Source organism: Pristiophorus japonicus, chromosome 2 (genome assembly GCF_044704955.1).
Source record: "Pristiophorus japonicus isolate sPriJap1 chromosome 2, sPriJap1.hap1, whole genome shotgun sequence".
In the NCBI taxonomy this organism is placed as follows: Eukaryota; Metazoa; Chordata; class Chondrichthyes; family Pristiophoridae; genus Pristiophorus; species Pristiophorus japonicus.
Window position 1 is genome coordinate 27058208 of NC_091978.1, and position 14258 is coordinate 27072465.

The window sequence follows — 14258 nt, forward strand, 5'->3', positions numbered from 1 at the left end:
CGGGGTTAAGAGAATGCACCAATACCAATTTGGACTCCGGTTCGAGCTCGAAACTGACCACAAACCGCTCATTTCGCTGTTCTCAGAAAACAAAGGCATTAACACCAATGCTTTGTCCCGCATCCAAAGATGGGCACTAACAATATCTGTGTATGACTGTGTAATCCGCCACAGACCAGGCCCTGAGAACTGTGCTGATGCCCTCAGTCGGCTACCATTGCCCACCACCGGGGTGGAAATGTCGCAACCCGCAGACTTGCTTCTTGTAATGGATGCTTTTGAGAGCAATGGGTCACCCGCCACGGCTCACCAGATCAGGACATGGACTATCAAGGACCCTGTGCTATCACGAGTAAAAAGCTGCGTCCTTAATGTGAGCTGGTCGATGGTTCCCGGGGAAATGCAAGACGGAATTAAGCCGTTTTACTGACGCAAGGATGAAATGTCATCCATTCGGATTGTCTCTTATGGGGGAATCACGTAGTTTTGCCAAAAAAAGGCAGGGAAACGTTTATACACGACTTACGCATAGTCATGATGAAGGCTATCGCCAGGTCGCACATTTGGTGGCCCGGCATTGACTCGGAATTGGAGTCATGCATACACCAATGTATCACTTGCTCACAGTTGAGCAATGCACCAAGAGAGGCCCCATTGAGTCTGTGGCCATGGCCCTCCAAACCGTGGTCCAGTGTCCATGTAGATTTTCCTGGCCCCTTTCGAGGAAAGATGTTCCTAGTAACAGTGGACGCTTACTCGAAATAGGTTGAATGTATAATAATGTCATCATGTACGTCCACTGCCACCATTGAAAGCCTCCGGGCCATGTTCGCCACCCATGGTTTGCCCGGACGTCATTGTTAGTGACAATGGACCATGTTTCACCAGCTCAGAATTCAACGAGTTCATGACCCGCAATGGCATCAAACATGACAGGTCTGCCCCGTTTAAGCCCGCATAATGGCCAAGCGGAATGGGCAGTCCAAACTATCAAGCAGAGCTTGAAACGCTTGATGGATGGAACCCTGCAGACCTGGTTACCTCGGATTCTGCTCAGCTACCGGACGCAACCCTACTCATTTACTGGTGTTCCCCGGCAGAATGGTTAATGAAGAGAAAACTCAAAACCAGGCTCTCGTTAGTCCACCCAGATCTCAATGATCATGTAGAAACCCGGCATCACCGGCATAACATGTACCACGATCGAACGGCTGTATCACATGACATTGAGGTTAATGACCCTGTGTTTGTTCTTAATTACGGTCATGGTCCCAAATGGGTTGCTGGCAAAGTGTTAGCCAAGGAGGGGAAAAGAGTGTTTGTTGTCAAACTTTTGATGGACAAATGTGCAGAAAGCACTTGGATCAGACCAAACTGCGATTCACTGACAACCAAGAACAGTTTGAAGAGGACATTACCATTAGTGATCCACCCACACACACCCAACCAGCAATCGACCTCATGGTCAACCACGAGGATGAACCCACCATGCCCGACAGTCTGATCAGACCAGCCACACTGCATTGCAGCAATGATCCGACCAACTCACCCATGCCAGGACTTCAACTCAGGCGATCAACCCGGGAACGTACAGCCCCGGATCGCCTCAACTTGTAAATAACTTGTATCTAAGATTTTGGAGGGTAGTGATGTTATGTATGTAAACTTTACCAGTGTGTAAGACTTGCCACCAGGGGGCGCACCTGTGGGAGACCCAAGGGTCACCTGCACATCCCGGGCTCGCAGGTATAAAAGGCAGTCTACCATGCTGCTTCATCACTCTGGAGTTACATTAAAGAGACCAAGGTCACAACAGTTTGAGCTTACAGCATATAGACTTAGACATAGAAACATAGAAAATAGGTGCAGGAGTAGGCCATTCGGCACTTCGAGCCTGCACCGCCATTCAATGAGTTCATGGCTGAACATGCAACTTCAGTACCCCATTCCTGCTTTCTCACCATACCCCTTGATCCCCCTAGTAGTAAGGACTACATCTAACTCCTTTTTGAATATATTTAGTGAATTGGCCTCAACAACTTTCTGTGGCAGAGAATTCCACAGGTTCACCACTCTCTGGGTGAAGAGGTTTCTCCTCATCTCGGTCCTAAATGGCTTACCCCTTATCCTTAGACTGTGACCCCTGGTTCTGGACTTCCCCAACATTGGGAACATTCTTCCTCCATCTAACCTGTCTAAACCCGTCAGAATTTTAAACGTTTCTATGAGATCCCCTCTCATTCTTCTGAACTCCAGTGAATACAAGCCCAGTTGACCCAGTCTTTCTTGATATGTCAGTCCCGCCATCCCGAGAATCAGTCTGGTGAGCCTTCACTGCACCCCCTCAATAGCAAGAATGTCCTTCCTCAAGTTAGGAGAACAAAACTGTGCACAATACTCCACGTGTGGCCTCACCAAGGCCCTGTACAACTGTAGCAACACCTCCCTGCCCCTGTACTCAAATCCCCTCGTTATGAAGGCCAACATGCCATTAGTTTTCTTAACCGCCTGCTGTATCTGCATGCCAACCTGCAATGACTGATGTACCATGACACCCAGGTTTCGTTGCACCTCCCCTTTTCTTAATCTGTCACCATTCAGATAATAGTCTGTCTCTCTGTTTTTACCACCAAAGTGGATAACCTCACATTTATCCACATTATACTTCATCTGCCATGCATTTTCCCACTCACCTAACCTATCCAAGTCACTCTGCAGCCTCAAAGCATCCTCCTCGCAGCTCACACTGCCACCCAACTTAGTGTCATCCGCAAATTTGGAGATACTACATTTAATCCCCTCGTCTAAATCATTAATGTACAATGTAAACAGCTGGGGCCCCAGCACAGAACCTTACGGTACCCCACTAGTCACTGCCTGCCATTCTGAAAAGTACCCATTTACTCCTACTCTTTGTTTCCTGTCTACCAACCAGTTCTCAATCCACGTCAGCACATTACCCCCAATCCCATGTGCTTTAACTTTGCACATTAATCTCTTGTGTGGGAACTTGTCGAAAGCCTTCTGAAAGTCCAAATATACCACATCAACTGGTTCTCCCTTGTCCACTCTATTGGAAACATCCTCAAAAAATTCCAGAAGATTTGTCAAGCATGATTTCCCTTTCACAAATCCATGCTGACTTTGACCTATCAAATCACCTCTTTCCAAATGCGCTGCTATGACATCCTTAATAATTGATTCCATCATTTTACCCACTACCGATGTCAGGCTGACCAGTCTATAATTCCCTGTATTCTCTCTCCCTACTTTTTTAAAAAGTGGGGTTACATTAGCTACTCTCCACTCCATAGGAACTGATCCAGAGTCTATAGAATGTTGGAAAATGACTGTCAATGCATCCGTTATTTCCAAGGCCACCTCCTTAAGTACTCTGGGATGCAGTCCATCAGGCCCTGGGGATTTATCGGCCATCAATCCCATCAATTTCCCCGACACAATTTCCTGACTAATAAAGATTTCCCTCAGTTCCTCCTTCTTATTAGACCCTCTGACCCCATTTATATCCGGAAGGTTGTTTGTGTCCTCTTTAATGAATACCGAACCAAAGTACTTGTTCAATTGGTCTGCCATTTCTTTTTTCTCCGTTATGACTTCCCCTGATTCTGACTGCAGGGGACCTATGTTTGTCTTTACTAACCTTTTTCTCTTTACATATCTATAGAAGCTTTTGCAGTCCATTTTAATGTTCCCTGCAAGCGTCCTCTCGTACTCTATTTTCCCTGCCCTAATCAAAGCCTTTGTCCTCCTCTGCTGAATTCTAAATTTCTCCCAGTCCCCAGGTTCGGTGCTATTTCTGGCCAATTTGTATGCCACTTCCTTGGCTTTAATACTATCCCTGATTTCCCTTGATAGCCATGGTTGAGCCACCTTCCCTTTTTTATTTTTACGCCGGACAGGGATGTACAATTGTTGTAGTTCATCCATGTGGTCTCTAAATGTCTGCCATTGCCTATCCACTGTCAACCCCTTAAGAATCATTCGCCAATCTATCCCAGCCAATTCACGCCTCATACCTTCAAAGTTACCCTTCTTTAAGTTCTGGACCATGGTCTCTGAATGAACTGTTTCATTCTCCATCCGAATGCAGAATTCCACCATATTATGGTCACTCTTCCCCAAGGGGCCTCGCACAACGAGATTGCTAATTAATCCTCTCTCATTACACAACACCCAGTCTAAGATGGCCTCCCCCCTAGTTGGTTCCTCGACATATTGGTCTAGAAAACCATCCCTTATACACTCCAAGAAATCCTCCTCCACCGTATTGCTTCCAGTTTGGTTCGCCCAATCTATATGCATGTTAAAGTCACCCATGATAACTGCTGCACCTTTATTGCATGCACCCCTATTTCCTGTTTGATGCCCTCCCCAACATCACTACTACTGTTTGGAGGTCTGTACACAACTCCCACTAACGTTTTTTGCCCTCTGGTGTTCTGCAGCTCTACCCATATAGATTCCACATCATCCAAGCTTGTGGAGTTATTCTGAACATAACACAAGGACACCCACAAAGCCTCCCTGATGGGGAGCAGCATCCCCAATGACACCTGAGAATCCCTGGCCAAAGACTGCCCTAAGTGGAGGAAGTGCATCTGGGAAAGTGCTGAGCACCTCGAGCCTCACCATCGAGAGCATGCAGAAATCAAGCGCAGGCAGCGGAAAGATCATGCGGCAAATCTGTCCCACCCACCCCTTCCCTCAACGACTATCTGTCCCACCTTGACAGAGACTGTGGCTCTCGTATTGGATTGTTCAGCCACCTAAGGACTCACTTTAAGAGTGGAAGCAAGTCTTCCTCGATTCCGAGGAACTGCCTATGATGATGGATGAACTGGTAATGTGTAGTATGATTGTTAAACCTTTGTTAATAAACCAACTAGTTCTTAATAGCAATGTGTTGCTATGAATTCTTAAGCAAAGAACGCATGAAGCAAATACATTACAATACCAGAACTGAGAGGTTCGAACTATCAGGAAAGACTAAACAGGGCTGGGGCTCTTTTCTCCAGAAAAGAGAAGGTTGATTGGTAACCCGATAGAGCTCTTTAAAATTATGAAGGGGCTTGCTAGAGAAGACCTAGAAAAGATGTTTCAACTTGTGGGGAGACCAAAACTGGAGGACATAAATATAAGATACTCACTAATAAAGCCAATAAGGAATTCAGGAGAAAGATCTTTACCCAGAGTGAGGTAAGAATGTGGAACTCACTACCACAGGGAGTGGTTGAGGCGAATAGCACAGATGCATTTAAGAAACAGCTCGATAAGTACACAGGGAAAAAGGAATAGAAGGATGTGCTGAAGGATGAAGTTGGGTCCTTGTGTTCTCTGTTTCTATGTTTCTATGTTTCTATGTTTTCTATGTTTCTATGTTTCTATGGGAGGAGGCTCATGTCTACAGACCAGTTGGGCCTAATGGCTTGTTTCTGTGCTGTAAATTCTATGTCACTCTTTATAACTTCCAATTGTCAAGATCACGCATAAACACTTGCTGCATTGTACTGCCCTCTTCGCGAGTGCTGGTTTCACGAATACCCTAAATTTACACAGGATTATATAGGACATACGACTCAGAAACAGGCCGTTCGGCCCAACCAGTTCATGGCAGCATTTATGCTCCACTCGAACCTATTTGAAATAATCAAGTTAACGCCAACAGAAAAAAAGTTTGCAAATTGCACTAGCACACGTTTGTGACCTTTGCTGGTAGGAAGTTCCACCCTGGTACATCCGAGGATAACGAGAGGATTGTTCTTCCTTGATTCTTCTAACTTTAGTCAGCAGTGTGCTGCAGAGTGCCGGTATTCTGCCTTTCCCAATCTGCCTAAAAGTGACAGAGGTTTCCAGCTGGTGAGTGCAACAGCTGCTTGTACAAATGGCACACGCTCCAGTTCCCAGCACTTTTATAGCAACTCGCATCTTAAACTAAGTAAGCTGAGTGTGCTGACTGTACAGTAACCAGATGAATTTGACTCTCAAGGTAAATGGGCTGAAAAAGGTAGAACGTAGCATTTTAAAACATTCTGTTTAGAGTAGAATTGAGTTTGTCTGCATCTTTCTCTTACTCTCAGTATGTGGCCATCCTTTTTTTTTCATCCACGGGATCTGGGCATTGCTGGCAAAGTCAGCATTTATTGCCCATCCCTAATTGCCGTTGAGAAGGTGGTGGTGAGCTGCCTTCTTGAACTGCTGCAGTCCGTGTGGTGAAGGTACTCCCACAGTGCTGTTAGGGAGGGAGTTCCAGGATTTTGACCCAGTGACAATGAAGGAATGGGGAGATACTTCCAAGTCAAGATGGTGTGTAACTTGGAGGGGAATGTAGAGGTGATGGTGTTCCCATGCACCTGCTGCCCTTGACCTTCTAAGTTGTAGAGGTCGCGGGTTTGGGAGGTGCTGTCAAAGAAGCCTTGGTGAATTGCTGCAGTGCATCTTGTCGAAGGTACACACTGCAGCCACGGTGCGCCGGTGGTGGAGGGAGTGAATGTTTAAGGTGGTGGATGGGGTGCCAATCAAACGGACTGCTTTGTCCTGGATGGTGTTGAGCTTCTTGAGTGTTGTTGGAGCTGCACTCATCCAGGCAAGTGGAGAGTATTTCATCACACTCCTGACTTGTGCCTTGTAGATGGTGGAAAGGCTTTGTGGAGTTAGGAGGTGAGACACACGTTGCAGAAAACCCAGCCTCTGACCTACTTTTGTAGCCGCAATAGTTATCGGACTGGTCCAGTTAAATTTCTGGTCAATGGTGACCCCCCAGGATGTTGACGGTGTGGGATTCGCCGATGGTAATGCCATTGGACAGCAAGGTGGTGGTTAGACTCTCGCTTGTTGGCGATGACTTGCCAAGACGGTATTTGGCGATAGTCATTGCCCGGCACTTATGTGGCGCGAATGTAACTTGCCACTTATAAGTCCAACCCTGAATGTCATCCAGGTCTCGCTGCTTGTGGGCATGGACTGCTTCATTTTCTGAGGAGTTGTGAATGGAACTGAACACTGTGCAATCATCAGCGAACATCCCCATTTCTGACCTTATGATGGAGGGAGGTCATTGATGAAGCAACTGAAGGACACTGCCCTGAGGAATTCCTGCAGTGATGTTCTCGAGCTGGGATGATTGACCTCCAACAACCACAACTACCTTCCTTTGTGCTAGGTATGACTCCAGCCAGTGGAGAGTTTTCCTTAAAGAGCTGAGTCATAATTTCCAGGCAACGGTCGGGAGTTAATATGTCTGGAGCTTTGCCTTTTACCAAGCCCTTTATTTAAATAAAAGTCTGCAGATTTCTGGTTGGCCAAATTGACTACGTGGTTGATGGGGCTAGTGGGCATCTGCTGGTAGGAGGCTGAAGTCAGGGACCCTTGTGAACGAACCCCGGCAGTCAGTGAGGTGAGTGAGGGTGGGGGAAGGGGGAAGTATTTGACAACAATCGGGGCGGGTGTGCGAAACCTTATGCAAGGTAGGTTCGAGGCTTTCTTTGGAGGCCCAGAGGAGTACTCCTGCCCCTCATCGTCCACAAGAAACCCTGAAATAAAACTTTAAAACATACCATTCGGGGGTCGTTCGGCCTCGGTCTAGCTCCTGGCCGGTTTTGCCTGATAGAAATTGAAGGAAATGCTCAGCAGCTGCCACATAAAAGGTTACTGCACAAGATTAAAGCTCACGGGGTTGGGGGTAATATATTAGCATGGATAACAGATTGGCTAACTAACACAAAACAGAGAGTCAGGATAAATGGGTAATTTTCCTTTGGCAAACGGTAACTAGTGGGGTTCTGCAGGGATCGGTGCTGGGGGCTCAACTATATACAGGTGAGCAAAAATGTAAAAAGTCAAAGAATAAGGAGAAGGCAATAGAGCAGGGTAACACTGGGGGGGAAATTAAAACCAGAGCGTGCCAGGAAGAGACAGAATGTATAAACATAAAGGTGAATCAGAAAGTGGGGTCAAAGCAGGAAAAAATGGTAAAAAAACACATTTAAAAGCTCTTTATCTGAATGCACGCAGCATTTGTAACAAAATAGATGAGTTGACGGCACAAATAAATACAAATGGGTATGATCTGATAGCCATTACAGAGACGTGGTTGCAAGGTGACCAAGACTGGGAACTAAATATTCAGGGTATTTGACAATTCGGAAGGACAGGCGGAAAGGAAAAGGAGGAGGGGTAGCTCTGTTAATAAAGGATGAGATCAGTGCACTAATGAGAAATGATATTGGCTCAGAAGATCAAGATGTTGAATCAGTTTGGGTGAAGATAAGGAATAATAAGGGGAAAAAGTCACTGGTGCGCGTAGTTTATAGGCTCCCTAACAGTAGCTACATTTTTGGATGGAGTATAAATCAAGAAATAATGGAGGCTTGTTAAAAAGGAATGGAAATAATCATGAGCATTTTTAACCTTCATATTGATTGAGCAAAATTGGCCAGGGTAGTCTTGAGGAAGAGTTCATAGAGTGTATCCGGGATAGTTTCCTTGAACAGTACGTTGCGGAACCAACTAGGGAGCAGGCTATCTTAGATCTGGTACTGTATAATGAGGCAGGATTAATAAACAATCTCCTAGTAAAGGATCATCTAGGAATGAGTGTCCATAACATGGTTGAATTTCAAATTCAATTGGAGGGTGAGAAAGTTGGATCTCAAACCATTGTCCGAAGATTAAATAAAGGAGACTACAAAGGTATGAGGGCAGAGTTGACTAAAGAGAACTGGGAAAATAGATTAAAGTAAGGGATGGTTGATGAGCAGTGGCAGACATTTAAGGAGATATTTCATAACACTCAACAAAAATATATTACAATAAGAAGGAAACACTGCAAGAGAAGGAATAACCATCCGTGGCTAACTAAGGACATAAGGGATGGTATCAAATTGAAAACAAGGGCATACAATGTGACCAAGACTAGTGGGAGGCCAGAGGATTGGGAAACCTTTAAAAGCAGCAAAGAATGACTAAAAAATAATAAAGAGAGGGAGGACAGATTATGAAAGCAAACTAGCACGAAATATAGAAACAGTTACATAAAAAGGAAAAGAGTGGCTAAAGTAAAAGAGTAGCAAAAGAGTGGTCTCCCAGAGGATGAGACTGGGGAATTAATAATGGGGAACAGGGAAATGGCAGCGACGTTGAACAAATATTTTATATCGGTCTTCACGGTAGAAGACACTAAAAACATCCCAATAGTGGATAATCAAGGGGCTATAGGGAGGGAGGAACTTAATAAAATCACTATCATTAATGAAGTAGTACTCGGTAAAATAATGGGAATAAAGGCGGACAAGTCCACTGGACCTGATGGCTTGCATCCTAGGATTTAAGAGAAGTGGCTGAAGAGATAGTGGATGCATTGGTTGTAATCTACCAAAATTCCTCGAATTCTGGAGAGGTCTCAGCGGATTTGAAAACCACAAATGTAACACACTTATTTAAAAAAAGGAGGCAGACAGATAGCAGGAAACTATAGACCAGTTAGCCTAACATCTGTAATTAGGAAAATGGTGGAGTCCCGTGTTAAGGAAGGAGTGGAAAAGCATAATTCAATCAAGCAGAGTCAACATGGTATTATGAAAGGGAAACCATGTTTGACAAATTGGCTGGAGTTCTTTGAGGCAGACCAATAGAACAAATACTTTGGTTCTGTCTTCACTAAGGAAGACACAAATAACATTCCGGAAATACTTGGGGACCAAGGGTCTAGCAAGAAGGAGGAACTGAAGGAAATCCTTATTAGTCAGGAAATTGTGTTAGGGAAATTGATGGGATTGAAGGCTGGGACCTGATAATCTGCATCCCAGAGTACTTAAGGAAATGGCCCTGGAAATAGTGGATGCATTGATGGTCATTTTTCAACATTCTATAGACTCTGGATCAGTTCCTATGGATTGGAGGGTAGCTAATGTAACCCCACTTTTTAAAAAAGGAGGGAGAGAGAGTAAACAGGGAATTATAGACCGGTTAGCCTGATATCGGTGCTGGGGTAAATGCTGGAATCAATTATTAAAGATGTAATAGCAGCACATTTGGAAAGCAGTGACAGGATCGGTCCAAGTCAGCATGGATTTATGAAAGGGAAATCATCTTGACAAATCTTCTAGAATTTTTTGAGGACGTAACTAGGAGAGTGGACAAGGGAGAACCAGTGGATGTGGTGTATTTGGACTTTCAAAAGGTTTTTGACAAGGTTCCACACAAGAGATTAGTGTGCAAAATTAAAGCAAAATGGTATTTGGGGTAATGTATTGACTTGGATAGAGAACTGGTTGGCAGACAGGAAGCAAAGAGTAGGAATAAACGGGTCCTTTTCAGAATGGCTGGCAGTGACTAGTGGGGTTCAGTGCTGGGACCCCAGCTATTTACAATATACATTAATGATTTAGACGAAGGAATTGAATGTAATATCTCCAAGTTTGCAGATGACACTAAGCTGGGTGGCAGAGTGAGCTGTGAAGAGGATACTAAGAAGCTGCAGGGTGACTTGGACAGGTTAGGTGAGTGGGCAAATGCATGGCAGATGCAGTATAATGCAGATAAATGTGAGGTTATCCACTTTGGTGGCAAAAACAGGAAGGCAGAATATTATCTGAATGGTGACAGATTAGGAAAAGGGGAGATGCAATGAGACCTGGGTGTCATGGTACATCAGTCATTGAAAGTTGGCATGCAGGTACAGAGGGCGGTGAAGAAGGCAAATGGCATGTTGACCTTCATAGTGAGAGGATTTGAGTATAGGAACAGGGTGGTCTTACTGCAGTTGTACAGGGCCTTGGTGAGGCCACACCTTGAATATTGTGTACAGTTTTAGTCTCCTAATCTGAGGAACAACATTCTTACTATTGAGGGAGTGCAGCAAAGGTTCACCAGACTGATTCCCGGGATGGAATGACTGACATATGAAGAAAGACTGGATCGACTAGGCTTATATTCACTGGAATTTAGAAGAATGAGAGGGGATCCCATAGAAACGTATAAAATTCTGACGGGATTGGACAGGTTAGATGCAGGAAGAATGTTCCTGATGTTGGGGATGTCCAGAACCAGGGATCACAGTTTAAGGATAAGGGGTAAGCCATTTAGGACCGAGATGAGGATAAACTTCTTCACTCAGAGAATTGTGAACCTGTGGAATTCTCTACCACAGAAAATTGTTGAGGCCAGTTCATTAGATATATTCAAAAGGGAGTTAGATGTGGCCCTTACAGCTAAAGGGATCAAGGGGTATGGAGAGAAAGTAGGAATGAGGTACTAAAGTTGCATGATCAGCCATGATCATATTGAATGGTAGTGCAGGCTCGAAGGGCCGAATGGCCGACTCCTGCACCTATTTTCTATGTTTCTATGTCATGGGGAGGGGGATAAGGGGGAACCAGTGGATGTGGTGTATTTGGATTTCCAGTAAGCATTTAATAAGGTGCCACATAAAAGATAACTGCACAAGATAAAAGTTCATGGGGTTGGGGTAATATTTTAGGATTGACTAACGAACAGGAAACAAAGAGTTGGGATAAATGGGTTATTTTCCGGTTGGCAAATAATTACTAGTGGGGTGCCATAGGGATCGGTGCTGGGGCCTCAACTATTTACAATCTATATTATTTCTTGGATGAAGAGACCGTGTGTATGTAGCCAAGTTTGCAGATGATACAAAGATGGGTAAGAGAGCAAATTGGGAGGAGGACACACAAAATCTGCAAAGGGATATAGACAGACTAAGTGAGTGGGCAAAAATTTGGCAGATGGAGTACTGGGCTCAAATTTCCCCAGGAGTTGTCGCCCCGCTTTTTTTGGAGCAAGTAGCTTTTTTTGGAGTAACTTAAAAATTGCAAATTTCCCCATTTAACTTGCTCCAGTGTAAGTCAGTTAGTTAGGTTTTTTTTAGTTTCATTTTTTTTTTCTCCAAAAGGGGGCGTGACCAGCCACTTACGCCTGTTTTGGCTATAGAAGCAAATTTGGCCAGCTAAAAGTTACTCCAAACTAAGTTAGGCCAGTGTATGTGGCCACTTTTGGAGGCACAGAAAAACCTTACCGACATTTCAGAAATCAGTGCAGGTAGCCAGAGATGGGGGGCGGGGGGGGGGGGGGGGAAAGGTGAGTTAGAGGATTCTAAAGCACTGAACATCTTCACAGCATCAGCACAACATCAAAACAACTTCAACACAACATCTTCACAACATCATCAAAAATAAATGAAAGATAAATTAGCTACTGTAAATAGAGCAGTCCTGCCTTGCTGACTGCAGAACGCACCGGCTAGCCCTTCGGCGAGGGCTAGGGGCGGCAAGCACGCATGACTGTAGGGGTGAGGGATGTTTTTTTTTATAATTGTTCCTAAATGTTGTGTGGTGATAATGGAACATGATTCAGTCTTAATGCAAAAACTCTTTTATTGGAAAGTTTACAATGCACTTCCACAACAACAACAAGAACAACAGCAAGGAAAGGCTGCACCCATCTCTCACCCACATAGCAGGGAATTTGCACTTCCTCATAGGGGCGGTGATGGTGGTGGGGGGAGCTCGGGGTCCGGCTTGGGTCTCAACAGAGGCTGGATTGCAGTGGGAGTGGCATTTGATTGTCAGGCCTGTGTGCCCTTATTGCAGCAGCTAGCTCCCTCATGGCCTCTGCCATTGTTTGCACGCCCTCTGACATGCCCGCCCTCAGTTTCCGTCTCAGTACTGATATTTCTCCCGACAGTGTCGCAACCTCATCACGCACCCCACTGACGGTGGCCACGAGTGATCGGGTAAAGGCATTGGTCTCCTCACCCAATGACATAACCTGATGTACATCTGATGAAGGCTGCATCTCCGGAGAGACTGGTCGGCTTCTCCGTCCCCTCGCCATGGGTCTGCATAGCGGCACCCCTCCAGTGCGAGGCGCAGGCTGGGACGGTGGGGCACTGGGTGTTCCAACCTGCATTCCACCACCGCCAGTCGGATCGGCAACCTCAGAAGGTGTGAAACCAAGGAATGTCGTGGCAGAGCTCATGGAGGTGTCTGGCAAAATGATGCCCTGTACCATGGACTGATCCATATCACGATCAGCATTCTCCCATGAACACAGATCCATGGACCCCCTCCTTCCCACACCCGCCTTGGTCTGGAGCGGACGCATCTGGATCTTCTTGTTGATCTTCAGGATATTCAGGATTATCTTCTTCTTCTGCAAAATACAACAGATCAGTCAAATGGTTAGCAGCAAAGGAGGGGGCAGGATGGGTGGAATGAGTAGCCTGACACGTAGCCGGCCAGTCAGCAGGTTGTTTTGAAGGGTGACGATGCATTTTCATGATTGACCCTCACCCTCGCATGTGGGTCCAGCTTGTGCAGAGCTGAATCTTTTTCTACAGGTGCGACTCAGCAAGGCAGCGACCCTCGGTTCCAGTGGTGATAGCTGGTGCAGATTTGGTGACCCTCCTCCTGTTCTAGTTCTCTCCCTTTTGTTGTTGGCCAATTTCTTCTGCAAAGATGAAAATATAATTTTTGCCACATGGTGAGCTTCTGATGGATGGGACATATACAGATGATCACAGTAACAATTGCAATTCCATTTAAAACTCAAGAAAATACTTACACTCACTACTTGACCAACTTCCTGCCATTTCTTTTTACACTGGCTTCCAGTTCTTGCAGTATTCACCCCTGCGGAGTATTCTTCTGCAACTAGGTCCTTATTTTTTTGGGTGGAACTTTTGTGGGACCACTCTTACTGATATTCAGCTCCTGCCATCTGTCCTCAATGACAGTGACTAGTTTCTCCACTTCCTCATGCAAGAAGTTCTTCGTTCTTGTTGCAAGCTCTTGCGTCATTGGTGTATTGGATTCACACTCGGGTAATGTTGAAAACACACAGTTCTCACCTTGCATGCGTCTATGCAGCACTCCTTTCCATTCCCTCAGCCACCCAAAAATCACAATTCACACCTTACCTTCTAATATGGCCCACTGCCAATGCTGCTGATGCACTGAGGACGCTCTCCCTTTAAATGGCCGATTGCCAAGGGTCCTGGTCCATTGCGCATGCGCGTACGCTTCAACGCGCATCACGTATGCGAGCACACACAAACAGACATGCGTCCCCCTGCCGGCACTCGAAGACATGCGGGGCCCAAGCCCCGCCCCCCTGCCGGCTGCGCTGAGCAAGCGCGACCCAAGCTCCGCCCCCCCACAGGTTTCGCAGTGCCACGCCATGGGACCACAGGGATCCAGGAGCTGCCAAATTATCCCGGTAAG